Raw genomic sequence first — 27594 nt, 5'->3', positions numbered from 1 at the left:
ACTACAATCTCCATTCCTGAAACATTGACCATCTCGTGGTAAGATAGAGTATGAGAGTAAACTTGCTCAGAATATAAAAACAGACAGTAAAAGTTTTTACAAATATATAAGACAAAAAAGAGTGGCTAAGGTAAATATTGGTCCTTTAGAGGATGAGAAGGGAGTTTTAATAATGGGAAATGAGGAAATGGCTGAGGAACTGAACAGGTTTTTTGGGTCGGTCTTCACAGTGGAAGACACAAATAACATGCCAGCGACTGATAGAAATGAGGCTATGACACGTGAGGACCTTGAGAGGATTGTTATCACTAAGGAGGGAGTGATGGGCAAGCTAATGGGGCTAAAGGTAGACAAGTCTCCTGGCCCTGATGGAATGCATCCCAGAGTGCTAAAAGAGATGGCTAGGGAAATTGCAGATGCACTAGTGATAATTTACCGAAATTCACTAGACTCTGGGGTGGTCCCGGTGGATTGGAAATTAGCAAACGTGACGCCACTGTTTAAAAAAGGAGGTAGGCAGAAAGCAGGAAATTATAGGCCAGTGAGTTTAACTTCGGTAATAGGGAAGATGCTGGAATCTATCATCAAGGAAGAAATTGCGAGGCATCTGGATAGAAATTGTCCCATTGGGCAGACGCAGCATGGGTTCGTTAAAGGCAGGTCATGCCTCACTAATTTAGTGGAATTTTTTGAGGACATTACCAGTGCAGTAGATAACGGGGAGCCGATGGATGTGGTATATCTGGATTTCCAGAAAGCCTTTGACAAGGTGCCACACAAAAGGTTGCTGCATAAGATAAAGATGCATGGCATTAAGGGTAAAGTAGTAGCATGGATAGAGGATTGGTTAATTAATAGAAAGCAAAGAGTTGGATAAATGGGTGTTTCTCTGGTTGGCAATCAGTAGCTAGTGGTGTCCCTCAGGGATCCGTGTTGGGCCCACAATTGTTCACAATTTACATTGATGATTTGGAGTTGGGGACCAAGGGCAATGTGTCCAAGTTTGCAGATGACACTAAGATGAGTGGTAAAGCGAAAAGTGCAGAGGATACTGGAAGTCTGCAGAGGGATTTGGATAGGTTAAGTGAATGGGCTCGGGTCTGGCAGATGGAATACAATGTTGACAAATGTGAGGTTATCCATTTTGGTAGGAATAACAGCAAACGGGATTATTATTTAAACGATAAAATATTAAAGCATGCCGCTGTTCAGAGAGACTTGGGTGTGCTAGTGCATGAGTCACAGAAGGTTGGTTTACAAGTGCAACCGGTGATTAAGAAGGCAAATGGAATTTTGTCCTTCATTGCTAGAGGGATGGAGTTTAAGACTAGGGAGGTTATGTTGCAATTGTATAAGGTGTTAGTGCGGCCACACCTGGAGTATTGTGTTCAGTTTTGGTCTCCTTACTTGAGAAATGACATACTGGCACTGGAGGGTGTGCAGAGGAGATTCACTAGGTTAATCCCAGAGCTGAAGGGGTTGGATTATGAGGAGAGGTTGAGTAGACTGGGACTGTACTCGTTGGAATTTAGAAGGATGAGGGGGGATCTTATAGAAACATTTAAAATTATGAAGGGAATAGATAGGATAGATGCGGGCAGGTTGTTTCCACTGGCGGGTGACAGCAGAACTAGCGGGCATAGCCTCAAAATAAGGGGAAGTAGATTTAGGACTGAGTTTAGGAGGAACTTCTTCACCCAAAGGGTTGTGAATCTATGGAATTCCTTGCCCAGTGAAGCAGTTGAGGCTCCTTCATTACATGTTTTTAAGGTAAAGATAGATAGTTTTTTGAAGAATAAAGGGATTAAGGGTTATGGTGTTCGGGCCGGAAAGTGTAGCTGAGTCCACAAAAGATCAGCCATGATCTCATTGAATGGCGGAGCAGGCTCGAGGGGCCAGATGGCCTACTCCTGCTCCTAGTTCTTATGTTCTTATGTTCTTATGTTCTTTGCCAGTGACTCAGGGGACCCTGAAATTTTGCACTTCCGTTTTGTTCTTTTCATGCCCCATCCCCACTTCCCTGTAGCTTAAACCAGCTTAATTTGCTGTTATTTCCCAGTTATAATGAACGCTTATCAAACTAGAACATTAGCTCTCTTTCTCTCTTAATAGGTACTGCCTGACCCACTGAATATTTGCAGAACCTTCTATTTCTATTCCAGATTTGTACCATAAAAAGTATTTTGCCTTCTGTATAAATGGAAGTTAAGTTTGAGAATCCCATCCTGTACTTTAGTATTGTTAACAATCGTATTCTGGGGAAAAAAACACTGACTGCTGTTTTTCTTTCCTCTCTCTTTGATCTCCAGTCTATTTAATAATGCTCTCACAGAATCCTGTGTCAAGGATCTCACCAGCGCTTTCAGTAAACTGTTAGTTCTGAATCTGAGTGTTAATAACCTGGGAGATTCAGGAGTCGGACAACTGTCTTCAGCTCTGAGGAATCCAGACTGTAAAATACAGAAACTGCAGTAAGTACCAGACTGGGTCAGATTGTGTCTATAACAAGTGAATATTCAACAATATATTTTGAGCACTTGTGTTAATGTAAAAAAAACATTGTCTATTATTGTTAGTGTCAGTTATTAATTTTTTTAAAGTACATTGGCTCTGACTTGTTGTTTCTCTCTCAAGTTTCTCGGCAATGGGACGTTCAACCCATAAATCTTAATGTCGAGACTTATCTCATGGGTTTCTCTTGAGTATCAGTAATGGCTTCCAGCCCAAATGAACTGAATAAATTTGTAGCCTCTTGCTGAAAACTCTTAAGTAACAAAGGATGAACAGAACGACAATTGTGGTTATTATTTAAATGAATACAACGATAATAGAAATAGTTCTTAACCAGCAGTGTTTACTTGTATTGACAACACTTTGCCAATAATGGGTTTCCTCATCTCCAAGTTCTTTAATTCCTCCATCTCTCTCCTTTAATTATCGTGTTGCCTCTTAACGACATTTGTTTGGGAAGCTTCATTTCTTTTTGATGATGCCTTACAAGTTCAGGGACAAAGGGGGTATTGGGTGGCCTCGCTGAATTATGGGGCGGGATTCTCCCATACCCGACAGGGCGGGGGGTCCTGGCGGGACGGAGTGGCGTGAACCACTCCGGCATTAGCCCGCCCCAAAAGGTGCGGAACCTTCTGCACCTTTAGGGGCTCAGCAGGCGCCAGAGTGGTTTGCGCCGCACCGGCTGGCATGGAAGGCCTTTGGCGCCATGCCAGTGTGGTAGTCGTTATTAGGGGTATTACTAGATTGGATGCTGTAAGACTATTGGTGTTGGAGTTACCTGATACTGTAAGACCATTGGTGAAGCCTGCCTGCTGGTTCCGCCCAGTAAGGCGGTGTATAAGAGTCTGTGTCTCCCTACTGCTGCAATCTGTACCTGCGCTGCTGGGGGGAACATCTAGTCCAATAAAGCCTTCAATTGTCCTCCAATCTCGCTTCGAGAGTTATTGATCATGCATCAGCCAGCTGGGGCTGAAGGGACTCTGCCGGCCGGCGAGAGTCCACGCATGCACGGGAGCATCAGCGGCTGCTGACATCATCCCCGCGTAGGAAAAGAGTGCCCCCACGGCACAGGCCCGCCCGCGGATCGGTGTGCGCGATCGCGGGCCAGGCCACCGTGGGGGCACCCCCCCCGGGGCCAGATCACCCCTCACCCCCCCAGGACCCCGGAGCCCACCAACGCCGCCATGTCCCGCCGGTAAGGGACCTATTCTAATCTACGCCGGCAGGACTGGCAAAGAACATCGCGGGCCGGAGAATTGCCGGGGAGGGCTGCTGCGAGCGGCCGCCGAGCGGTGGAGCGCGATTCCCGCCACTGCCGAATCTTCGGTGACAGAGAATTCGGTGGACGGAGGGGCTGGGATTCACACCGCCCCCCAGCGATTCTCCGACCCTGCATTCCAAAATTGATTCTCAGTTCTGGGATATTGTGTGTAGGTAACCTTCCAATGGGGTTTAGTTGAGTGGGGTTTGAAACAAAAGTAGTTTGTCCCATGTTTTATCAGTGTGTCCCCTGCCTCATCCAAAAGCCATTTGTGCTGATGCAATAGACTTCTTGGCCCTGACCTACATACACAAGTTGATTTTTGACTTTATCCTTCCAATCCTGCAAACGTATTTTTCAATTTGATGACCAATGATTGAAAAATGCGCAGGTGTAGTGGATTGGCCATGCTATATTTCCCCTAGTGTTCAAAAGGTTAGGTGGGGTAACTGGGTTGAGGAAATAGGGTAGGGGCATGGGACCTCTTTCAGAAGGTCGGTGCAGACTCGATGGGCCGATGGGCCTCTTTCTGTTTCTATAATCTAAAGTGAACCCGCAAGTTTATTCCCCAGGTTCCTAACATCAAAGAGCACACGAACACTCCATATTTGGTCTAATCATAAAGTCATGTCACTATAGTTACATCAACATCCATGAAATTGCCAAAATGTGTTAAGTCACATTGTTTCTTGGGAAGCAGCATTGATTCCCGTCATTCTTCCTGTTCGTAAGATGTTGATAGTCGAGGAAAAGATCAGGCAGATCGTTTATATCAGGATGTGAAGTGCAGGATATACATATCTGTAACGAATCAAATGAATTCTTTACCTTCCCACAGTTTTAAACTGATTGATGTGGGACTATTTCTTTTCTCTGCCTCTCCCTTTTCCTTCCCTCCAGGTGCATCAGATATACAGCTGGGTTCAAAATGTCTATGACAGGAAATGGTCTTCATTTCAGGTCGAATAAAGTTTTTTTCCCACTGTAATTGAGTGTCATTACTCTGTCATCAAACTCAAATTCATAAGAGGCTGGATTATCCAGCCCCCTCCCCAGCTGCGTGTTTCTCGTTGGCGTGCCTTTCACTGATGGTGGGATTCCATACTCTCGCCACTTGTCATTGGGATTTCCCATTGAAGCTGCCACACACTGTCTGGAAACCCGTGGGCCGGGTTTCCAGAGCCCGCCGCCAACTGTGCTGTTTCAGAACTTTTCTGGTCAGTACCATCAGCAGATTAATGTCCACTGATTGCATGAGAGTGGAAGGTATGAATTTTGTCCTTTAAATGATGTATAAGCCGACTCCCGGTGGCGACCATGGTGTGGGTTCTCACGTACTTTGCGGCTCCCACGTGAGGTAGCACGATTTGGTCCTGAACACCAGTACATATGGGCAAACTGCAAAAAGGAGGCAACGGATTAATGAGGGGCACGAGATCCTCGTCTGGGATATGGCTTCATAGCTGACCAAATGCGGCAACAAATGGACCGGGAGATTTCTTCCGAGCGTGGCTAGAGGCACGATGGCGGTGGGCCCTGAGGCGGCACTTTCGGTGCAGTGGTCAACCGATCAACTGGTCGACTTTCTGACACTCAAATTTCAGCAACAGAGACTTGAAACCTCGGAAGATCTTGCCAGGGTAACTGATCCGATTCGGGTGGCTGTTAAAAGGGTGGAACAAAGACTGGTGTCCCAGGGCCCGTGACTTCAAAAGATGGCGGTGGCCGACCGTGGGGACTGGCTGGCCTTCTTGGAGGCAGAGATCACTTTGGTAGGAGAGAGACAGAAGAAGCTGCGTGAGAAAGTGGATGAGCTTCAAAATAGTGAGAAATGTCAAACTCTCCGTATAGTAGGGCTGCCAGAAAGAATCAGCGGTTCACAGGCCACAGATTACGTCGCACGGATGTTGGTAAAGTTGATGGGAGAGAGGGTCTTTGATCATCCCTTCGAGGTGGACCAAGCCCACAGAGCGCTGAGGAGGAAACTAAAGGCAGGTGAGCAGCCGAGAGCGATGGTGGTGCATCTACACAGGTTTCTGGATAAAGAGGAAATTCTGTGTTCGGCAAAGCAGACAAAAATGTACCTGAGATGGGAACGTGGTCCGCATTTACCTGGATTTGGGTGCGGAGCTGGCTAAGCAACTGACTGGATTTAAGACGTTACAGTGACCCCACACAAGGAAGGCATGAAATTTTGGGTATTGTACCCAGCCCGGCTGTGGATCACGTACCAGAACCGGGAGTTCTAAATAGACATCCTGCAGGAAACGAGCAAGGTTTTGCATGATCGTGGGATTGGAAATCTGTAAGTACTTTGGACTATGTTGTTGCCAGTATGATTGATGCTTCTTTACTTTTTTTCCTCTTCCTTTATTATTCTCGTCCCTATTTTCTCACATTGGGCGTTGTTTCCTTTCAGGTTCATACGGGCGAATGTAAAGGGAGAGGTCCCATAGCGTTCAGCGAGTCTGAGGTGGGACCGGGGTAGTTAAGGGCCTCAGGTGGTTGCCACCATACTGGCAAGGAAACTAGTAATCAAAAGTGATGTGGGGACAATTGTGATGAAGAGGGCGCAATGGGTTTTAGTTCTTTTCTTTCTTTGGCTTAGAGTGGGTGGGAGGGAGCAGGAGAGCTGACATGAAGGGTGTTGTTGTGGCGCAGATGTGCGAGAATCAATTGCAATGGACACCTTGTGAGGGCCCTATAGGGTGCAAAACGACGACCTGGGAAAGCTGGCTAAGACAAGTATGGCTGATTTGAGGTGTGGGGTGCATTTAAGGGACATCTAGACAAATATATGAATGTGGTGGGAATAGAAGTACACGGACTCCGTCAGTGCAGACGGTTTAAGTTTAGGCAGGTACCATGGGTGGCGCAGGCTTGGAGGGCCAAAGGGCCTATTCCTGTGCTGTATTGTTCTTTGTTCTTTGGATGCAGAAAATCTAGGGGTGGGGGCCTGATTTGCAATGTGGGGGTAGGGTTTTATTTACGATGTGGGTGGGTGAGTGGGTCGCCAGCTGCGGCACCTCTCTGTGGCGACCCAATAGAGGGATTCCTTCAGGAAACTCTTGCAATCCTCGCCATGTATAAAATTGCATGGCGAATGATAGTGAATTGCTTCCTGATCTGTGCTCCCAGCGGAAGCACAAATCAATTGCAATTCACCTCCGGCTGGGGAACATTGTGTGGGATTCTCCGCTTGCTGATGCCGAAATTGAATTCGCCGATCGGGCGGAGAATCTCTTTTGACGCCAAAATCGGGGTTGTTGCCTGTTTTCGGATGTCCCACCCCCCTCCAAAATGCCTCAGGATGTCACCTAAAAGCCATTCCCCAATGGGCCAACTTCTCAATGGCGTGGGACACATGTGCTCTGAGTTTTCGCTCACCTCGCGTGGCGGCTGCGGGCTGTGTCCAGTCGGGGGGGGGGGAGCCATTCCGCTGGCTGGGGGGGGCTTCGGTGGGGACTGGAGGACTGGTAGGGGGCACTATCTGGCAGGTTAGGTCCGTGCGCGGCCGGTGCCATGTTGTACGGCGCGACTGCTGCAGCTCATCGCCGTGCGCATGAGCAGCCACGGACCCGGCAATTCTCCGTCCGTATCTGTCGGGAACGCAGGGCGTTTTACGTGGCGCTGCTGCTAGCCCTCTACCAGGACATCTTTATCATAAAACTAGACACTTTCTCCATCCATAGCCTCAAAATCGGAAATCCAGCCCATAGTCTCCCAAATGGAGAATCCCAGCCCTCATTGAGAAGCGACAGGAAGAGAGAATCCTTGGCCAGCAAATGGCGCGTCACCGAGAAACCTACGGCTGGGTGACCGAAGATTCCCATCTTTAGTCTCCAAATTGGAGAATGCTGTCCTAGGTTGGTTCATCCCGATTGCTGCTGATGTACTTGTAACGTGCTGTGAATGCTCATGTAGAATGTTTTACAAATTCATTCTTCCAAGATATGGACTTCGCTAGCTAGGCCAGCATTTATTGCCCATCCCTAATTACCCTTGAAAAGCTGGTGGTGTGCTGCCTTATTTGATTTGATTTATTGTCACGTGTCCCGGGGTACACTGAAAAGTATTATTATGCGTAAAATCCAGACAAGTCGTTCCATACATGAAAAAACATAGGACATATATAAATACACAATGTAAATACAAAGGCACGGGCATCGGGTAAACCATACAGGAGTGTAGTACTACTCAGTAGCGAATATGTGTGAAGAAATCAGATCAGTCCAGAAGAGGGTCATTCAGGAGTCTGGTAACAGCGGGGAAGAAGCTGTTTTTGAAGCTGTTAGTGCGTGTTCTCAGGCTTTTGTATCTCCTGCCTGATGGAACAGTTGGAAGAGAAAATAACCCGGGAAGGAGAGATCTTTGATTATGCTGCCCGCTTTCCCAAGGCAGTGGTAAGTGTTGACAGAGTCAATGGATGGGAGGTAGTTTTGCGTGATGAACTAGGCTGTGTTCATGACTCTGTAATTTCTCTGTAGTGCCATACCAGGCTGTGATGCAGCCAGGTAGGATGCTTTCGATTGTTCATCTTTAAAAATTGGTTAGAGTCAGTGTGGACATGCCGAATTTCCTTAGTTTCCTGAGGAAGTATCGGCACCGTTGTGCTTTCTTGTTCATAGCGTCGATGTGAGTGAACCAGATCGTTAGTGATGTGTATAACTCAGAATTTGACGCTGTCAACCATCTCCACCTCGGCCCCATTGTTGCAGACATGGGTGTGTACAGTACTTTGCTTCCTGAAGTCAATGACCAGCTCTTTAGTTTTGCTGACGTTGAGGGAGAGATTGAGAGATTGATATCATTACACTACGTCACTAGGGTCTCTTATCTCTCTCCTGTATTCTGACTCGTCGTTATTCGAGATCCGGCCCACTATGGTCGTGTCATCAGCAAACTTGTAGATGGAGTTGGAGCCAAATTTTGCCAGACAAATCTTGAACCGCTACAGTTCACATGGTGTAAGCACACCTATGGTAATCTTAGAGGGGGAGTTCCAGCGCATTGACTGTGGAAGAACAGTGATATAATTACAATTCAGGATGGTGAACTTCCAGGTGCTGGTGTTCCTGGTGGTGATGTTGTTGGGCATCTTCTGCCCCTGTTCTTCTAGATGGTAGAGATTGTGGATTTGCCAGGTGCTGCCTCAGGAGCCTTGGGGACTCCTGCCTCATGAGTTCCTGCAGTGCATCTTGTAGATGGTGCACACTGCTACGACAGAGTGTCGGTGGTGGAGCGATTAAATGTTTGTAGAAGGGGTGCCAATCAAGTGGGCTGCTTTTTAGGGATGGTGTCGAGCTTCATGAGTGCTGTTGGAGCTGCACTCATCCAGGGAAATGGAGAGCATTCCATCACACTCCTGACTTATTCCATGAAGCGCTAGACAGGCTTTGGGGAGTCAGGAGGTGGGTTTTTGCCACAGGACTCATAGCCTCTGACCTGCTCTTTTAGCCAAAGTATTTTTATGGTGAGTTGTATCCAGTTTTTGGTCAGTGGTAACCGCCAGTATGCTGATTGCGTGGGATTCAGTGATGGTAATGCCATTGGATGTAAATGGGCAATGATTTAATTCTCTCTGATTGGAGATGGTCATTGCCTGGCACTTCTGTGGTGCGAATGTTACATACCACTTGTCAGCTCAAGCCTGTCCAAGACTTGCTGCATTTTCAGATGGACTGCTTCAGTGACTGAGTAGTCACGAATGGTGCTCAACGTTGTGCAATCATCAGTGAACATCCTCAAATCTGATCTTATGTTGGAAGGAAGGTCATTGATTAAACAGCTGCACATGGCTTGACTTAAGATATTGTCTTGTTATACTCTTGGTGAAACATAAGCGGCTTCCTTGATGTGCACTCTGACAAAGGAAGGTTCAGACGTGGCAATAACTTCAACACGTTTATTAGACTATTTACAATTCTCCTACTTGGGTTCGACACTACTGTTAATCCTGTTATAGCTACTCAGACTGACAAACCAGTCTGCTACAATCCACGTGGTGGGTGTGATATTGAATCAACCCTGTGTCTGTACTCACTGACTGTCTCCACTGGAAAGAGAAAGATCATGTGTGATGTGTCCTTTATATATGGGTTGGTATAATGCCCCCCTGTGGTCGTGTCACCTCTGTGTGTATCGTGAATGCCCATTGGTCGTGTCCTATCTTATTGACCTATTGGTTGAGTGTCTTGGTGTCATGTTTCTGGTGCTTCCTCTAGTGTCTAGCTAGTCCATGTGTAATCCCTTGTGTAGCTATAGTGATGCATATCACCATAGACATTACCCAAGGAACTCCTGCAGTGATGCCCCGGGACTTAGATGACTGACCTCAATAACCAAAACCTTAGTGCTAGCTATGACTCCAACCAGTTAAGAGTTTTTTCCCATTGACTCCAGTTTTGCTCAGGTTCCTTGATGCCATGCTCAATCAAGGGCAGTCAGTCTCACTTCAACCCTGGAGTTCAGTTCCTTTGTACATGTTTGAACGAAGGTTGTAATGAGGTCAGGAGCTGAGTGACCCTGGTGGAACCCAATCTGAGAGTCAGTGAGCAGGTTATTTTTAACTGTCGCTTGATAGCCCTTTTGATGACCCATTCCATCACTTTACTGATGATTGAGAGTAATTGACGGGCGGCATTTGGTTGGGTTGGATTTGTCCTGGTTTTTGTGTACAGGAAATACTGGGCAACTTTCTCTGCTCATCAACAGTTGAGCTGGCGACATGCCAGTAGACAAGGGAGTTGCACGGTACGCAAGTAGTACAAGGTGTATGTTGGAAGCAGAGTCCGAGGACATGCGGATGAGCTGCTTAACGATGTGCACTCCTTTTTCGACTTTGCCATTGGACTGCGGATAGTGCAGACAGGGCCGGCCCAAGGCACCGGCAACTCGGGCAGTCGCCCGGGGCGCATGTGCTAGGGGGCGCCAGAGACTCGGGTCCCGCGCATGCGCAGTTGGGCCGGTGCCAACCAGCGCATGCGCGGTGGCCGCCCTCCCCCAGGGCGGCCCCCTCCGTCCGCCCCCCCCTCGGCCCTGCCCCCTCACCTCGGGCCTCGGCCCCCCCTCACCCTCGCCCCCGCCCCCCCCCGCCCTCGCCCCCCTCGCCCTCGCCCCCCCCGCCCTCGCCCTCGCCCCCCCCGCCCTCGCCCCCTCGCCCTCGCACCCCCGCCCTCGCCCCCTTGCCCCCCCCTCGCCCTCGCCCCCCCGCCCTCTCGCCCTCGCCCCCCCGCCCCGCCCCCCCGCCCCGTCCCCCCTACACCCCGGCCCCGCCCTCAAAAAGTAATCGATGATTACTGTAGAAGCCAGGTATTTCTAATACACCTAATATAGGTAAAAGATAGCTGTTTAAGCGTAAATATTAATCCCCAGTTTTAAAATTAAAGAAAACACATATGTTGCAAACTCATTGTCATAGTTTTAAAGTAACACAGAAGTCTGATAAGTTAAACACTTTTCATTACATTTCTCCAAGGACAAGATCTGAATCCATGGCAACGAGGTGCCAGGAGTGAAGGTTCTACAGTTCTCACACCGTTCGAGATTAGGGTGAAATACATCCAATAACTTGTACAAGCTGAAACATTTTAGACTATGTTGCCTTGTTTTTAATAAATGGACAATTAGAACATCGAATCAAATATATATATTTGATTCCAACATTCTCAAAACAACAATTTTATAAAAGCAGCATAATTTACTTTACTAGATTGAAATAGACCGTTTGAATTATATTTTCGGTGTCATGTCCAGCATGATATGACGAGATAGCATGAGGTCTCTATTGTGGCAATAGGTAGGTCAGCATTAGACCAGTTTTTGCTGGATTTGATAAAGCACAATATTTCATTCTTTAACATGCACAAGTACATATTGAAGATGGACAGCTTGCCATCAAATCAAATGTGTTTGAGTCTAACCCAAACCAATTAGGATTATATTGGGGTGTGATCAGATCGCTTAAGACAGATATGAAATAGTATAACAATAGAAGATTTTGCCGCCAATTTAGAGAGTTAGGTTAGGGTTAGGCTAGGTTAGGGTTAGGATAGAGAGAGAGAGGGTTAGAGAGAGAGGGAAAGAGTTTTAGGATAGAGAGAAAGAGTTTCAGATAGTTTTTGTTGGTAGGTTAGAAGCATCTATGCTGATCTGAACTATTCACTGTCCCTCTGTATTCATATTTCATTTTCAGACTTTGACTTCAGACTTTGACTTTTAAAAGTTATGTTTCGAGCTGTTTGTCTAAGAAGATAATTCCTGTGATTCTTTGAAAGCTTCAAATTGTCTACGAATTGCCTTTTAAATTACTTTCAAGTTGTAATCAATAGAAGACAAATAAAACAATTCTTATTTGCACATGACAAGTTTTAACTTGAATTTCTACTGCGTTCCAGTAATCGCAAGTGCAGCTGGTAACCTTGAATTAAATTGAATTGAATGGTTTCAAAATCCCTCAACTGACACAGTCGAAATCCTTCAACTACGATATAGTCGCAACCATTCGCGTGGAATAGGTCAATGCCAACCTTGGACCATGGAAAGGCCTCTAGGTTATGTGGTTGGAGCGTCTCCTTGCTCTGCGCTGGTTGGAACCTCTGACAGATTTCGCAGTTCAGGACCATGTTCGTGATGTCCTGGTTGATGCCGGGCCAGTAGACAGCTTGCCGGGCCCTGCGTCTGCATTTTACTACGCCCAGGTGTCCCTCATGAATCTGCCGCAGCACCATGCTCTGGAGACGTATATCAGCGTCAGGTCACCCTTAACGTTGTAGAATTGAGGGCATTGCCCTTTCTGCCAGCCATTGCTGAGGTTATGGATGACTCGCTGCAACAGGGGGTCTATGGCCGTCTCTTCTTGGATGAGAACGGTTTTCTCATCTGTTGCCGGGAGAGTGCTTGCACACAGTTGTACCTGCAATTCAATGTGCTGGGTGATCTCCAGTGGTTCACTGGGTGAGTTGACGGAGCGGGACAATGCATCGGCGATGATGCGCTCCTTGCCAGGTATGTGCACCAAATTGAAATCATACCTCCGAAGTTTGAGCAGAATTCTCTGCAAACAAGGCGTCATGTCATTCAGGTCCTTTTGGATGATGTGGACCAGAGGCCTACGATCCATCTCAACAGTAAATGTCGGCAAGCCGTAGACATAATCATGACATTTCTGGATGCCGGTGAGAAGACCTGAACACTCCTTCTCAATCTGCGCATATCTGGTCTCAGTGGGTGTCATTGCCTGTGACGAGTATGCTACTGGTACCCAGGATGATGTGTCATCTCTTTGAAGCAACACCGCCCCAATACCACCCTGACTCGCATCTGTGGATATCTTGGTCTCTCAGTCTGGGTCAAAGAATGCAAGGACGGGTGCAATGGTGAGCTTGTCTTTCAGCTCCAGCCACTCTGTTCGGTGCTCTGCCTTCCACTCAAAGGCAGTTGATTTTTTTCGCCAGGTTGTGTTGGGCCGTGGTGTGTGTGGCTAAATTTGGGATGAACTTGTCAATGAAATTGACCATTCCCAGGAAGCAGGTCTTTCCTGTCCTCAGGGACTTTCATTGCCTCGATGGCTTTAATTTTGTCTGTGTCCGGGCGCACACCGTATCGCAAAATCTGATCACCTAGGAACTTCAGCGTAGATGTCCCAAAACAGCACTTGGACCTGTTCAGCTTGAGACCATGTTCGTGTATGCGTCGGAATACTTTCTCAAGTCGTGACACATGTTCCTCTCGGGTTGTGGATCAGATTATGATATCGTCAACGTAGACACAAACCCCTTCTATTCCCTCCATCATCTGTTCCATGATGCGATGGAAAATCTCTGATACCGAGATGATGCATTCGGTTGTAGCAGAACCTGCCAAAAGGCGTGTTGAAGGTGCAGAGACCTCTGCTGGATTCTTCAAGTTGGATTTGACAAAATCCTTGGGATGCGTCCAATTTTGTGAAGAAGCGCGCATGTGCCATCTCATTTGTGATTTCTTCCCTCTTCGGGATGGGGTAATGTTCCTGCATAATGTTTTTGTTTAGATCCTTGGGGTCAATGCAGATGCGTAGGTCCCCCGAAGGCTCCTTTACACACACCATCGAGCTAACCCAGTCAGTTGGTTCAGTGACCTTGGAGATTATGCCTTTTTGTTGTAGACTCTTGAGCTCTGCCTTCAGGCTCTCTCTCAGTGGAGCAGGGACTCGTGGCGGTGCATGGACCACTGGCTTGGCATCAGGACACAGTAGAATCTTGTACTCGTACGGCAGCGTCCCCATCCCGCTAAATACATCTGGGTACTGGGCTGGGATGTCGTCGATGTTGGCCCGAAGATCCGAATGGGACGGCGTCATGGTGTAGACCCTTTGAATGAGGTTCAGTTGCTTGCAGGCGTGCCTACCTAGCAGGGACGCCCTGCCTGGTTTAACAATCTCGAAGACTAAGCTTGCTTGTGTGTGTCGGCTGGACACCTGCAGATGGCAGGACCCCAGTGCCTTGATTGCGTTTCCATTGTAGGCCAGGAGTTTGCAGGCATCTAGAAGGATTGTGGGGGGCATCTTGATTCTCTTGAAGTCCACCTGCGAAATCAGGTTGGCGGAGGCACCTGTGTCGAGTTTGAACTGGATGGAGCTGTGGTTGACCTATTACTGCATGCCATTCATCCTCGCAATCCATGGCCAGGATTGATTGGACTCACGATATGTCCGGTGTGGCGTATTCGCACTTTGTAATAATGCCCACTCGGTAAGTGTTGTCCAGGTATTCATCATCTGGATCTGTTGCACTGCCTGGATCAGAGTCATGCATTAGGTGTTGCACACTTGAACACTCTCCACCTCGTGGGAGGCTTGTTTTTCAGTTTCTGTCGTTTTGTACTGTGAATAGCGATTTTTAAAGTGCTCATGCACAGTATACTTTTCAATCGCAACCGGCAGGGTCATGTGCTTGATTTTCAACAATTGCTCTCTCAGAGGATCAGAGTGGACTCCAAAAACGATTTGGTCTCTGATCATGGAGTTAGTGATATCACCGAAGTTGCAGGATTGCGCTAGCAGTCTAAGGTTAGTTACATAGGAGTTGAAGGATTTGTCTTTATCTTGCATCCTCTGCTTGAAGTTGTCGCGCTCGAAGATTTTGTTGGTGTCCACCTCGCAGTGGCTGTCGAATTTGTCCAGGATTGTTTGGTACTTTGTTTTGTCCTACCCTTCGGAAAAGTGAAAGGAGTTGAAGTTCTCTATCGCATGGTCACCCGCAGTGGTGAGTAGAAGAGCTATCTTCCGAGCATTGGTAACGCCATTGAGGTCGGATGCTTCTACGTATAGTTGAAATTTCTGCTTGAATGATCGCCAGTTGGCACTAAGATTGCTGGTGGCCCTGAGCTGATGAGGAGCCTGAATCTTGTCCATTGTGCCTGTATTCAGTAGCTGGTTGTCACGGATCTTGCTGGGTTGAACTAAATAGATTGAACATTCACGCCTGGTATCATGTTGTGTTCTGCTGCTTCGGATAACACAGGCTGCTACTTGATGCAGTCTTAACTAAAGGATGCTCCAGACTCTGAAATGAGTTCAATGTGTTTATTGAACTATTAACACAGTTCGCAAATGAGTTTGACTCTCTGCTAATCTAACTGTAGTAACTCAGTCTAACTGTACTAGCTTGCTCTAAGCCACGTGCTGGGGTGTGACCCTGTCTAACTCTCTAGATGTCTGTCTGTGGAAAGAGGCAGGGTGTGAGTGCCTCATCCCTTTTATAGTGTTTATGTCATGCCCCCTTGTGGTGATGCTACCTCTGAGTGTCCTGACTGCCCATTGGTTATGTCCTATTCTGAGTGTTCATTGGTTGCATGTTTGCATATCATGACACGAAGCAGGGTTAATACCTCCTCCTCCTTAGCCTGATACAATTTAAGGTAGTCCACCGGGCACACATGGCAGCGGTTAGGATGAGCAAGTTCTTCGGGGTTGAGGATAAGTGTGCGAGGTCCAGCAAATCATGTCCACATGTTTTGGGCATGCCCGAAGCTTAGAGGGTTTTGCAGGGTTTTGTTAAGGCAATGTCCACGGTGCTAAAAACACGAGTGGTGTTGAGTCCGGAGGTAGCGATCTTAGGAGTGTCGGAAGATCTGGGTCTTCAGAGGGCGAATGAGGCAGATGTCTTGGCCTTTGCCTCCCTGGTAGCCCGAGTACGGATCTTGTTAATTTGGAGGGACTCGAAGCCTCCGAGTGTGGAGACCTGGGTTAGTGACATGGCCGGGTTTCTCAATCTCGAGAAAATAAAGTTTGCCTTAAGAGGGTTAATGTTAGGGTTCACCCGGAGGTGGCAGCCGTTCGTCGACTTTCTCGGGGAAAATTAAATGTCAGCAGATGCAGTATTCCAAGAGGGGGGGGGGGGGGGGGGGGGGGGGTGGCGGATAGTTGTTGTTTGGTTGGGGTGCGTGAAGATTGGGCTGGGGGTGATAAACAGTTTTATCATGTTGATATCATTGTTTATGTTATTATTATAATTTTTTTTAAATACCTCAATAACATATTATTTAAAAAAAAGAATTAGCCCATTATTTTTTTTTGGTGATTATACACATTGTCTCATTTTTAAACAGTGCTTCTTCTCAAACAATATCAATAATTTAAGCTGGACTTGGGTCTCAACCAATAATTGGTCAAATAACTGTCTATCATTTGGAGTTCAGGTCGGTTAGGCAAGGCCTATTCAGTCCTCCTCGTCAAGAGTAACATTGATGGTATCTTTTTATTCTGTAGCCTAAGAAGCACACACTGATCTTATTTTCACAAAACTTTAGAAGACTGTTTTAATAATCAAATGTTAATAATATGTTTATATGAGGGCAGCAGGGTGGCGCAGTGGTTAGCCCTGCTGCCTCACGGCGCCGAGGTCCCAGGTTCGATCCCAGCCCAGGGTCACTGTCCGTGTGGAGTTTGCACATTCTCCTCGTGTTTGCGTGGGTCTCACCCCCACAACCCAAAGATGTGCAGGCTAGGTGGATTGGCCACTCTAAATTACCCCTTCATTGTAAAAAATGAATTGGGTACTCTAAATTTTAAAAAAAGTTAATAATGTTTATAATTGCAAAAGTTATTTAAATTTGTATTCCAAATTACATTTCCAGCCTTTCTGACATATCCATTAATGAAGTATTTATTATTTAACTTGCTCAAAATTAAGGATGTCTACTGAACTAGTCAGGCTGGTTTCCAATACTATTTGTTTAGTTTTTACTAAAATGACTTCCAGCAATTTTAGAAGAAAATGCTTAAGACATGATAACGACACTGAAAGTGGTGATTTTGAAACAACCAATATTAGTACTGTGTCCTTAGTTTACCTGAGGAAGTTACTGCGCTCTGAAAGTTAGTGATCCCAAATAAACTTTTTGGACTTTAACCTGGTGTTGTAAGATTTCTTACTCAATTCATATGATCAAGATATAGAATATTTGTGGTCGAGGTAGGAATTAGCAAAGCAAAGACATCACTTTTGGGAATCCTGGCACTGGTCGCAATTTCAGACAGAGAATACAAAAATAAAAAATGGCTGCTGAAAAAGGCTCTGCAATAATCATGGGTGATTTTAATCTTTATGTAGATTCAATGAATCAGATTGTCAAATGTTGAACGGAAGAGGATTTCATACACATTTCATAGAATGTTTTCTATGAAAAAGTGCGTTCTATTGCCAACCACAGAACAGGCTATTTTAGATGTGACTGTGCAATGAGACAGGATGAATTAATGAATTTAAAGTAAAGATTCCTCGACAGCAGTAATCATAACATGATAGAATGTCACCTTCACTTTGAGGGTGAAATGTCTGGGTTAAAGTCTAGTGTCTTAAAGTCAGTTAAAAGGCTATGAGATCAGAGTTGGCTAAAAGGAACCTGTATCCTCTGACAATCCTCTTCACTATCCGCAACTCCATCAATTTTTACGTTGTGTGCGAACTTACTAATCAGACCAGCTACATTTTCTTCCAAATCATTTATATACACCACAAACAACAAAGGCCCCAGAACTGATCTCTGTGGACCGCCGCTAGTCACAGCCTTCCATTCAGAAAAGCACCCTCCGACTGCTACCCTCTGTCATCTGTGCCTAAGCCAGTTCTGTATCCAACTTTCCAGCTCTCCTCTGATCCCGTGTGACTTCACCTTTTGTACCAGTCTACCATGAGGTACCTTGTCAAAGGCTTTACTGAAGTCCATGTATACAACATCTACTGCCTTTCCCTCATCTATCATCTTTGTCACTTCCTCGAAAACGCGATCAAATTAGTGAGGCACGACTCCCCTTCACAAAACCATGCTGTCCATCGCTAATAAGTCCATTTGTTTCCAAATGTGAGTAAATCCTATCTCTAAGAACCCTTTCCAATAATTTCCCTACCACTGATGTAAGGCTCACTGCCTGAGTGAACCGCTGACCCTGCCTGCCAGCCTTTAATTGTCAGGCCCTGACAATATCACCTTCGTAACTCTGCCTATCCTGTCCGCACGGGCACATCATCTATTTCCAGCCCCATGGTTGGGATTGCCTAGCTTCTGGTAAATTCACAGCCATTATCGTCAACCAGACCACATACTCAATTTCTGAGCCCTTGACCATCCCATGCTTGTCTCTCTGGAGGGGCATAAGGACATTGGGAATGCTGTGCTTTAGTCTTTTCCCATCATTCCTTTTGTCATTTATTCACTCCTGCAATTCCATATTGTTCTTTCTCCGCCCCATCCCCCAAAACCCACCCCTGTCGCTTCAACACCTCCCCCCCCACCCCCCCACCCCCACCACCATCGCTATTCCCATTTCTAATGAAAGCTCAAACTCTATTTCTGTTCCTCTATTCACAATTACTTGCCTCACCTGCTGAGTATCATAGAATCATAGAATTTACAGTGCAGAAGGAGGCCATTTGGCCCATCGAGTCTGCACCGGCTCTTGGAAAGAACACCCTACCCAAGTCCACACCTCAACCCTATCCCCATAACCCAGCAACCCCACCCAACACCAAGGGCAATTTTGAACACTAAGGGCAATTTATCATGGCCAATCCACCTAACCTGCACATCTTTGGACTGTGGGAGGAAACCGGAGCACCCGGAGGAAACCTACGCACACACGGGGAGGATGTGCAGACTCCGCACCGACAGTGACCCATGTCGGGAATCGAACCTGGGACCCTGGAGCTGTGATGCTAACCACTATGCTACCATGCTGCCCCAATATATTCCAGGTATATTTCTTTTCCAGCATTTTAGTATTTACCCTTCTATATAATTGCAAGTTGTGCTTTTTGAATGTCTCACACTTTACATTATTATTGTTAGTAATGATATTCTTTGAAACACCGGGGATTTACTCTAATTGTGTTATTTTTCTCCTTCTGATCCCCAGTCTTAGCAAAGTTAGCCTCAAAGGTTCTTGTGCTGATGATCTCGTCTCCGCCTTGAGTAGAAATCAGTCAGTGACGTATCTGAACCTGGACACAAACTCCTTCAGAGACCAATCTGTCCCCGCTCTCTGCCACCTCATAAAGACCAGCAAGAGCCTTAAGCGGATCGAGTGAGTGTTTGTCATACTCATTAGTACAATAATAGAAATTTAAATGGGAATTTAAAATATAAATTGTCTTGAATCTTCTAAGCAGCGATGATGATAAGCGAGCAGGTGTCGCTGGAGAGGGAGCATGTGGTGTCCACGGGCACACTAGACCTTCCGTGCTCAGTGGGCTCCACAAGGGTTGGATTGTTTTATCGACCCTTCTTTGCACACGCTGATTTGATGGGTTTTTTTAGTTTCCGTTTCACTTTTGCTATTTTTGGGCTGTGTTCCTACTAGGAGCAGCCCCTTTTACTTTGTCCCTCGGTTAATTTCTGTTAATCTATTCAGTTGTACTGCTCAATAACATCATGATGATAAGCGGATTGCTGCTGTGCGCGAAGATTCTGCCCAACGTGAAACTGTTGCATATTTGTTTTGGCAGTGACCTGGGAAGCTCCATCGGAGCAGAGTAGGGTGGGGAAGAGACTGCCCTAATTACAGCACTAACTGCTATATGGCAGTTAGAGGTCTGGTCTTTTTATTGATAGTTTAGTTATTGATTTGAGTGACTAGGTTGGTGGGTGGGTGAGGTGCGTCAGTGGTTTGTCGGGAGTTGGGGAGTGTCCGGAGTATAGTCGTGTCGGCCGGGTGGTTAGTTGAGGAATTGGGAGGGCAGCTGGGGGATAGTGGGGAGGGGTGAGGGGAGGGGTGAGGGGAGGGGGGGGGTTGTCAGAGCTCGAGTCGGATGGTGGCGCGAGTGCTGGGAGTTCCTGTCAGCTGGTTGCATTAGCAGGGTTGGGGCTTAATGGGGTCAGGTTGGGGAGGGTAATGGGATTGAGTCAGTGGCGTAGCCAGAACACCAGGTAGACAGGACTTGGTGTAGTCAAGCCCAAATCTGTCAAGGGGGCCAGTAGTCAGGTTGGTGGGCTGGTTAGGGTGGGTGTAGTTGAGATGGATGGGGGGGGGGGGGAGTGGCTACTTTGGCGGTGATCAGTGCAGCCTGGTGGTGAGTTGGGCTTGCTGGAGACTTGGTTTTGGATTTGCCCAGGTTTTAGACCAGATTTTACACTCTCTAACATTTCCTGGGTTACCATCAAAGTAAGTCCTGTGGATCTGTCCTAAGTCTCCAACTCTAACTCACAGTCAGAGACATTCACACAGCATCCCAGGCAGCAGTGGAATTCCCAACGGAAGTTTAAACCACTGGGGCAATTCCCACGAAGGTGCATGCGTCAGAACATGCACAGGATCCTAGTCCCCATCTTCAGCCGTATGTCTGAGCTCTAATAATCCAACGACCAGAAGATTTATTCCATTAACTCCAGTCCCTGTTATTTACACTGCTGTTCAATTTGTTTATTTTCTGTTTTAATCTTTTTTAGGCTGATGTGGAATCAGTTCAGTCCGGATGGGAAAAATCGGCTAAAGTCGCTGCAGGAATCCAGACCGGGACTGAGTGTGGCAGTGTGAACATTTCAATATCTGAGCATTTCAGCTCTGATTCTCTGAACGTTTTTCTCTGATTTCCTGTCCCTCCCCTTTAACCGGCCGGGCTCCAGGTTGAAATCCTATTGGCCGTTTCCCAGCTCGAGCTGAGTGAGTGTCATCTCCCATTGTGACATCAGAGGCCCAGCAACAGGGTCACCAGACTCCGCCTCCCGGCCCCACCAGACTCCGCTTCCCGGCCCCACCAGACTCCGCCTCCCGGCCCCACCAGACTCCGCCTCCCGGTCCCACCAGACTCCGCCTCCCGGCCCCACAGTGTTGCTTCTACAGGAGATCCGGGGCTGAATGTTCCCCAATGGGGCACTGGGAAAATGTACAGACAGGAAGGACCCAGGGTGGGGATCAGTCTGTGCCAATGTACTATTAATCACAGTATATGGTAATTAATTGCTAGTTAACCATGTGACATTGATTATCCTATCATACAGACAGCTGGAGCACTTTAATGTGGTATTTCTTGTTGGTTACTAGCACTGAGGAGGCAGCGGGCGATCGATGGGATCGTCCAACCTGACCATTTGCCCCTTTTCCCCGGCCTCATTCACAGCCAGGTGTCCCTGGAAAGGGAGCATGCGGTGTCTACACTCGAGGCCTTCCGTGCTCGGTGGGCACCACAGGGGTTGGACTGCTGTATCGACCCCGATTTTCACATTTTGGTTTAATGGTTCTTTAAGTTTGCGTTCCCTCTTTATTCCTTTTGGGCTGTGCTCCGATTGTTCTTAGGGAGTGGCTCCTTTTAATTTGTTCATCAGTTAATTTGTATTCTTCTAATTAGTTGATGGCCCAATAAAAGGTACTAGCACTGAGGGAGTATCTTCCAATAAAGTGGCTTGAACCTAAAAGACCAGACTGCATGATTCTTCCACCATAGACCCTGGTTGGAAGTGACAATGGTTACAAAACATGAACTTTTAGTTTGGTGATTGATTGTTTTGCATTAAACCTTTTATCTCAATCCTTCTGTGGAAAAGAAGTGGATTGTTTTTCACAATTTAAGTTCTGGAATGGCAGAAGGATGGTGCAAAATTGCAAGTTTTGACCGAGCCACCATTTTTGTCTAACTCTGAACCATGTCAGCAATAGAAAGCTGCAATTGTATTGTGGACCTGGGTTACCTCCATACCCCAAAAGAAGCAAGGTATGCCATTAGCATTATCGTTACCATACAAAAGTAAGATACGGAATAAGGTATTCTCAGTGTAAAATGGATGGGATTATCTGGATCAAGAAGGGGAATTGCATCTTCTGTTTGATTTGTAGATAGGCTATTGGAAGCATATGAAGCCTGGGCAATCTTTGATAGGATTTGGAAATCAGAGGATCAGTCCATGGAAGAATATATGATGCATTTGATCAATGTTAAAAGAGACTCCAGTGATTTGCACTTGAATTCCCGGAATTTTTATTGGCGTTTAAATTATTGGACTGTGTCTATATTCCCCATGTTGATAATATTTTGGTACTGACACTGGTTCAATTCCGGGGAAAGAATATGCCCTAGATAAAATGGCTGCACATGTAAAACAGTCTCTCCCAGCCACTCTCTTCGCAAATGCAAGTAAAAATACCATGAGACAAAGAATGCGGAATAAGTGGTTTAGCCGGGGTGGAAAGTTGGAGGGGAAGGAACTGAGATTGGGGGAAGGGGTTTTACAAGAGGCAGTGGATGGGAGGAGGGGAGGAGGGGGTTGTGGGGGGGGGGGGGGGGGGGGGGGGTTTTACAACTCTTGGGTATCATGTACGGCACTCTTTTAGAGGTTGGACGGTGTTGAGTGTTGGGGGGGGTGGACTCTATGGTGACCATGGGCGGTCCCGGACTCCTTTTTTCTTTTTTTCCTTTGTTTTTTGTTTCCACTGTGGGAGGGTTTGTTTTATTGGATGCATATCTTGACAGGGGGGGCATTGCTTGGGGTGGTGGGAGGATGGGATCATTGTTATTGTTAAGGAGATTGATTTTGTATTTGTTACCGTTTACTGTTTGTGGGTGGGGGGGGGGGGGGGGGGGGAATTTTGGAGGAAAATATGAAAATGGAGAATAAAAACATTTATTTAAAAAAAATGCATCAGACATGTTTAATGGGTGTTTGAGGTGTGAGTCAGAGTATCATGATGTGGTGAACTATGAAGGAACCGTGTTTTTAAAGTGACTAGAGATGGATTTATCGGAGATTGAAAATGATGATGGTGGCTGCAGTGATGGAATTGCATTGGTCACAGCGTTTGAATCCAGTAATGAGCATTAGATGGTCCGGTCCTTCAACTGCAGTTTTAGACAGTAGTTGCACTTCTACAGTGTGTGGAGCGAACTGGCTGAACTGCTATTTGGAACAGACCAGCGGCAGGTCGGAGTATGAAAGCACAGGTTTGGAATGGCAATACATTATCATCCTACATTGTGGACCATCCGTTTGTAAGATCGCAGGTTCCGGTGAGGAGGGGCAGGGAAGGCGGAGGACCTCCTCGTGAACCTGCTCCTGGGCCTGGCGAAGTTTACCATAAAAACAGGTCCAGGCAGCGGACGACTGGGGGATTCATCCGACCGGACTGTCTGACTCTCTTCCATGGCTTCATTCACGGCCGGATGTCCCTGGAGAGGGAGCATGCTGTGTCCACGGGAACACTCGAGGCCTTCCTGCTCGGTGGGCACTGCAGGGGTTGGATTGCTTCATTGACCCCAGTTTTCACATTTTGATTGAATATTTTAAGTTTCCGTTACTCCTTGTTCTTTTTGATCTGTGCTCCATTTGTATTTTAGGAGCGGTCCCTTTTAATTTATCCCTCAGTTAATTTCTGTTTTCTACTTAGTTGATTAACCCCAAAATACATCATTCTGTATCTCAGTACTGATGTTGTGAGATACTGTTATTGTTAAGTCGATCGGCGATGAAGACTGCTCAGATGACATTAGATACAAAGAATGATCGATCGAGCTATCATGTTTAGAAAATCTGAAGTTCTACACATTACTCAATCTGGCCATTACTGCTTACCATTTGAGGAAGCCAGAGATTTCTCATGAACAAAATCGTGAAGTTTTGTTAACCACTGAGAATAAGAATTTGGTAGAAAAAAGATAGTCTGGAAATAACAGACAGTTTGCACATCCAGTGCCACATTTACTGAAAACTCTACCTCTACAGACAACAGTGCTTGATAAAGGATACAATTATCCTATTGGATAGACCACTGCTCCATGTGAATTCTGCATTAAATATCATGAGGCACTAACTCATCTTGTTAGTTTACCACTAGCCAAGTGGCAATAGGCATAACAGTTTGAGACAAGTTTATGGGTATTAATATACTACATTCTATAGATATGGCAAACGAATTTGGCCTATCCACTATTATACATTGTGTTGTGGGGAGGCAAATGATTAGGGTTTATGAACTGCAATCTATTAGGGCAACTAACAATTATTCTTCATTTCGAATTTATTTACTGCAATACAGTATACTTAAGCAATGTATAGAAATTTTACAAATATGTCAGTTAAAAGCTAACATTGTACCATCTACAGCAGATGACATAAGGGTCAAGCAACATGTTCTAGTTAAAACAGATTTCAGTGACCTTAACAGCTTGTTTGCAAACACAGTCTACAATAATCAGGAAAAAAGCTAACAGCATGTTTTCATAACTCGACCTAAGGACCAGACACAGCTATCAGATCTGGAAACAAGAAGGAAAATTAGGGGTGAATTCGTAGAAAGATGAAGGGTAGATATAGGGAGATAAACTGCAGCTGAGAGCCCGTTTAGTAACTTTCTTTAGATAACTATTTGCAGTAATAGATGACATGTTACATAAAATTTTGCTGTAAATCGTGATTGGCATGGGCGGTGCATGCAAAAATTCATTGCAAATGATTGGGGATTACCGTCCATACCAGTTGGTGTACGCTAGAAATCCAAATATGTTATCCATGTTATCAGATAGTTGAAATTAGTTCTACTTATCTGCTCATCTGGATGCCTTGCATGCAGACAGAAATGCTTTCATTAAAGCTGAGGTCTCAGAGAATTTGGCAAGCCCCAGGCACCGCATAAGGCAATACAATTTCGGCAATGAGATATGATGTATTATAAAAGGTAAGACCACGAAGAAAGGAAAGGGCCTGGCAAGGTAATGAGGAGTAATGGTAAAATAGTGTTGGTTCAATAAGGTAATCACATTTATCTGGTACATTCTTCATGGCTGATTGGCACTGGCTATACACTCTCAGGTCCTGAAGAGCACATGGAAAGTGAGGAGGCATCATGCACTGGGTAGTTATGAGGGTCAGACTATGAACTAAGTAATACTGAGACACAGGGTAATGCTATTTTTTCAGAAGGGAAACTGTTATCTAAAGCAAATACATAGAAGGAGGCCATTCGGCCCATCGAGTCTGCACCAGAAACAAAGAGCACCCCACTGAAGCCCACGTATCTACCCTATCCCTGTAACCCAGTAATCCCTACTTAACTAACTTGCTGGAGTCATGTTTAACTAACTACTTGCTGGAGTTTTTTTGAAGAGGTAACACAGAGGGTTGATGAGGCCAATGTTATTGATGTGGTGTACATGGACTTCCAAGAGGCAGTTGATTCAGTTCAACACAACAGACTTGTGAGCCAAGTCATAGCTCATGGAATAAAATGGACAGCAGCAACAGGGATACAAAGTTAGCAGAGTGAATATTTTTTGGGCTGAAGAAGGTTTTTTTTGTGGAGTTCCCCAGGACCCTTGCTTTTCCAGATATATATTAATGACTTAGACCTCGGTATACAGGTCACAATTTTAAAGTTTGCACCTGATACGAAGAGGATAGTGTAGAACAGCAAAAAGACATGGACAAGATGGTGGGATGGATGGACAGGTGGCAGGAGAAATTCAATGTGGTGGAATGGGAAGTGAATTTTGGTGGGAAGAACATGGAGTCGATGTAAAACAGAGTGCACAATTCTGAAGTTGGTGCAGGAACTGAGGAACCTGGACGTATATGTGCATAAGTCATTGAAGGTGGAAGGACAGGTTGAGAGAGCAATTGATAAAACACACAGTATCCTCAGCTTGATTAATAGTAATAGGAGCATAGAGGGTGGTTTCTGAGTATGGGGAGAAAGCTAGCAAATAAAGCAAATACATGCCATAGGGGAGCAGTGCGTGCAGGCATGCCAGCCTAATAGGAAGAGCTGTGAAAACCTCAAAAGATACAAAAAAATGGTTAAATGTGCGGGAGCATGGACAAGAGGCAACATCTATGAATTTGGAAAACTATGTGAAATCCAAAAGGCGGAGTATCAGTTCTGAAACAGAACCAAAAAGTCGCCATGACAGCAGAAAAAAACATCACCAACGTGCAGGCGAGGTCCTGCTCGTATGGGAGAGAGATCATAAAGTAGCAGTCCAGAAATGGAAGAGATGTAAATAGAGGCCATAGTTTAACGATAATGAGGCCCAGAGAGCAAGCTAGCAATCTCAATCGAAGTAGAATTCCTCATGACAGATTTTAGTAGCTGCTTAAAAACAAATTGGACAATAAGCTAATTAAGGAAGCCAAACAGAGAGAGTTAGTGACGGAACTCCTGCCTCCCGTGGATTACTACAGTTAGAAAGTTTGGAAGGAATTTGGAGTATATAACGAAGGACCTGGCAGTGGAGCCAGTTTAATCTCACCGGTCTATCTATAGAAAAGATACTCCCAGACGGCACATAGAAGGCTAAATCAAGATTAGTAGCACAAGGCTTTGAAGAGATTACTTCTCAATCCACCTGTTTATTCTGAACCTCAACATTTCAAGCATGAATAAATACAAATGTTTCCCTCCCCTGCCTCTCCTTCCTTTCATTGGGACGGTGTTCCTGTGACATTGGATGGATAGTGGTTGCCCCGTCAGGGAGGAGGGAGTTCTCGACATGGAAACTGTTCTTGACCTTGCGGCCGGGATCCCTGGTAACCACCCTCCATTCTCTCCCGAGAGGTGAGGATCTCTCAGCCGATGGCGGAATTCATTGTAACTGGAGGCGCCGTTAAACCTGGGACACTTGTGCTGCCGCTTGCCATCTCGGTGTTTTCACGCCCTCGAAACAGAAGATGTGGGAACATTTGGTCAGCACGGTTTCCTGAACCCCATGTTGCAGCAGGAAAAGGTCTGTGCCAGAGACAGGGGGGTAGAGCAAAACACAGTGAGATTCCTGAGGCAGTCTTTCCTCCTGCTCGAAACAACATCACAACCGGACAAAATGTCGCATCGCAGCTGAAATGTGTCAAACATCTGAAAAAGGGATTGATTCAGGTCCATCTACTAATCAGTGAAATTACATTGTCGCATCCTGGTGTTACTGCCCGGATAGTGGATCTATCAGAATCCCAAATAGACTCATTTACCCCTCATAAAATAGAGAGCGAAATCGCAATGCTTAAGTTCCTCACCTTATATTGGTGTGGAGATGCTGGCGTTGGACTGGGGTGGGCACAGTAAGAAGTCCAACAGATTTGTTGAGCATTGTTAAGCGTTCTCCAAAGCAGCCTTCAGGACATGCGACAACGCAGAATCGCCGAGCAGAAACTGATAGTGTTGCTCTCTTTATTTGGTTCTAAATATGGCGGTCAATATGGATCGCCTTCCTTAATCCTAATTACATTTGCTTTAGAGTCGCCAGATATCATTCGATACCGCCACAAGGTTCAAACCCGAATACTGATCAAAGAGCCGATACACCAGTTAGTTAAAAGTCAATACTATTTATTTACACACACAGTAATATCTACTCATGCACAAAATACTA

At 46.0% G+C, this 27594-nt stretch overlaps 1 pseudogene; it reads left to right on the top strand.

Annotated features, from left to right (window-relative positions):
• LOC119967845 overlaps nt 1-22447 on the top strand; it is a 156014-nt pseudogene extending 133567 nt beyond the window's left edge.
• Nucleotides 22448-27594: the final 5147 nt, after the last annotated feature.

The sequence above is a fragment of the Scyliorhinus canicula genome, chromosome 6, assembly GCF_902713615.1.
Source record: "Scyliorhinus canicula chromosome 6, sScyCan1.1, whole genome shotgun sequence".
Lineage (NCBI taxonomy): Eukaryota > Metazoa > Chordata > Chondrichthyes > Carcharhiniformes > Scyliorhinidae > Scyliorhinus > Scyliorhinus canicula.
Note: the sequence above shows the minus strand (reverse complement) of the source record. Positions and strands in the feature narration are given on the sequence as shown.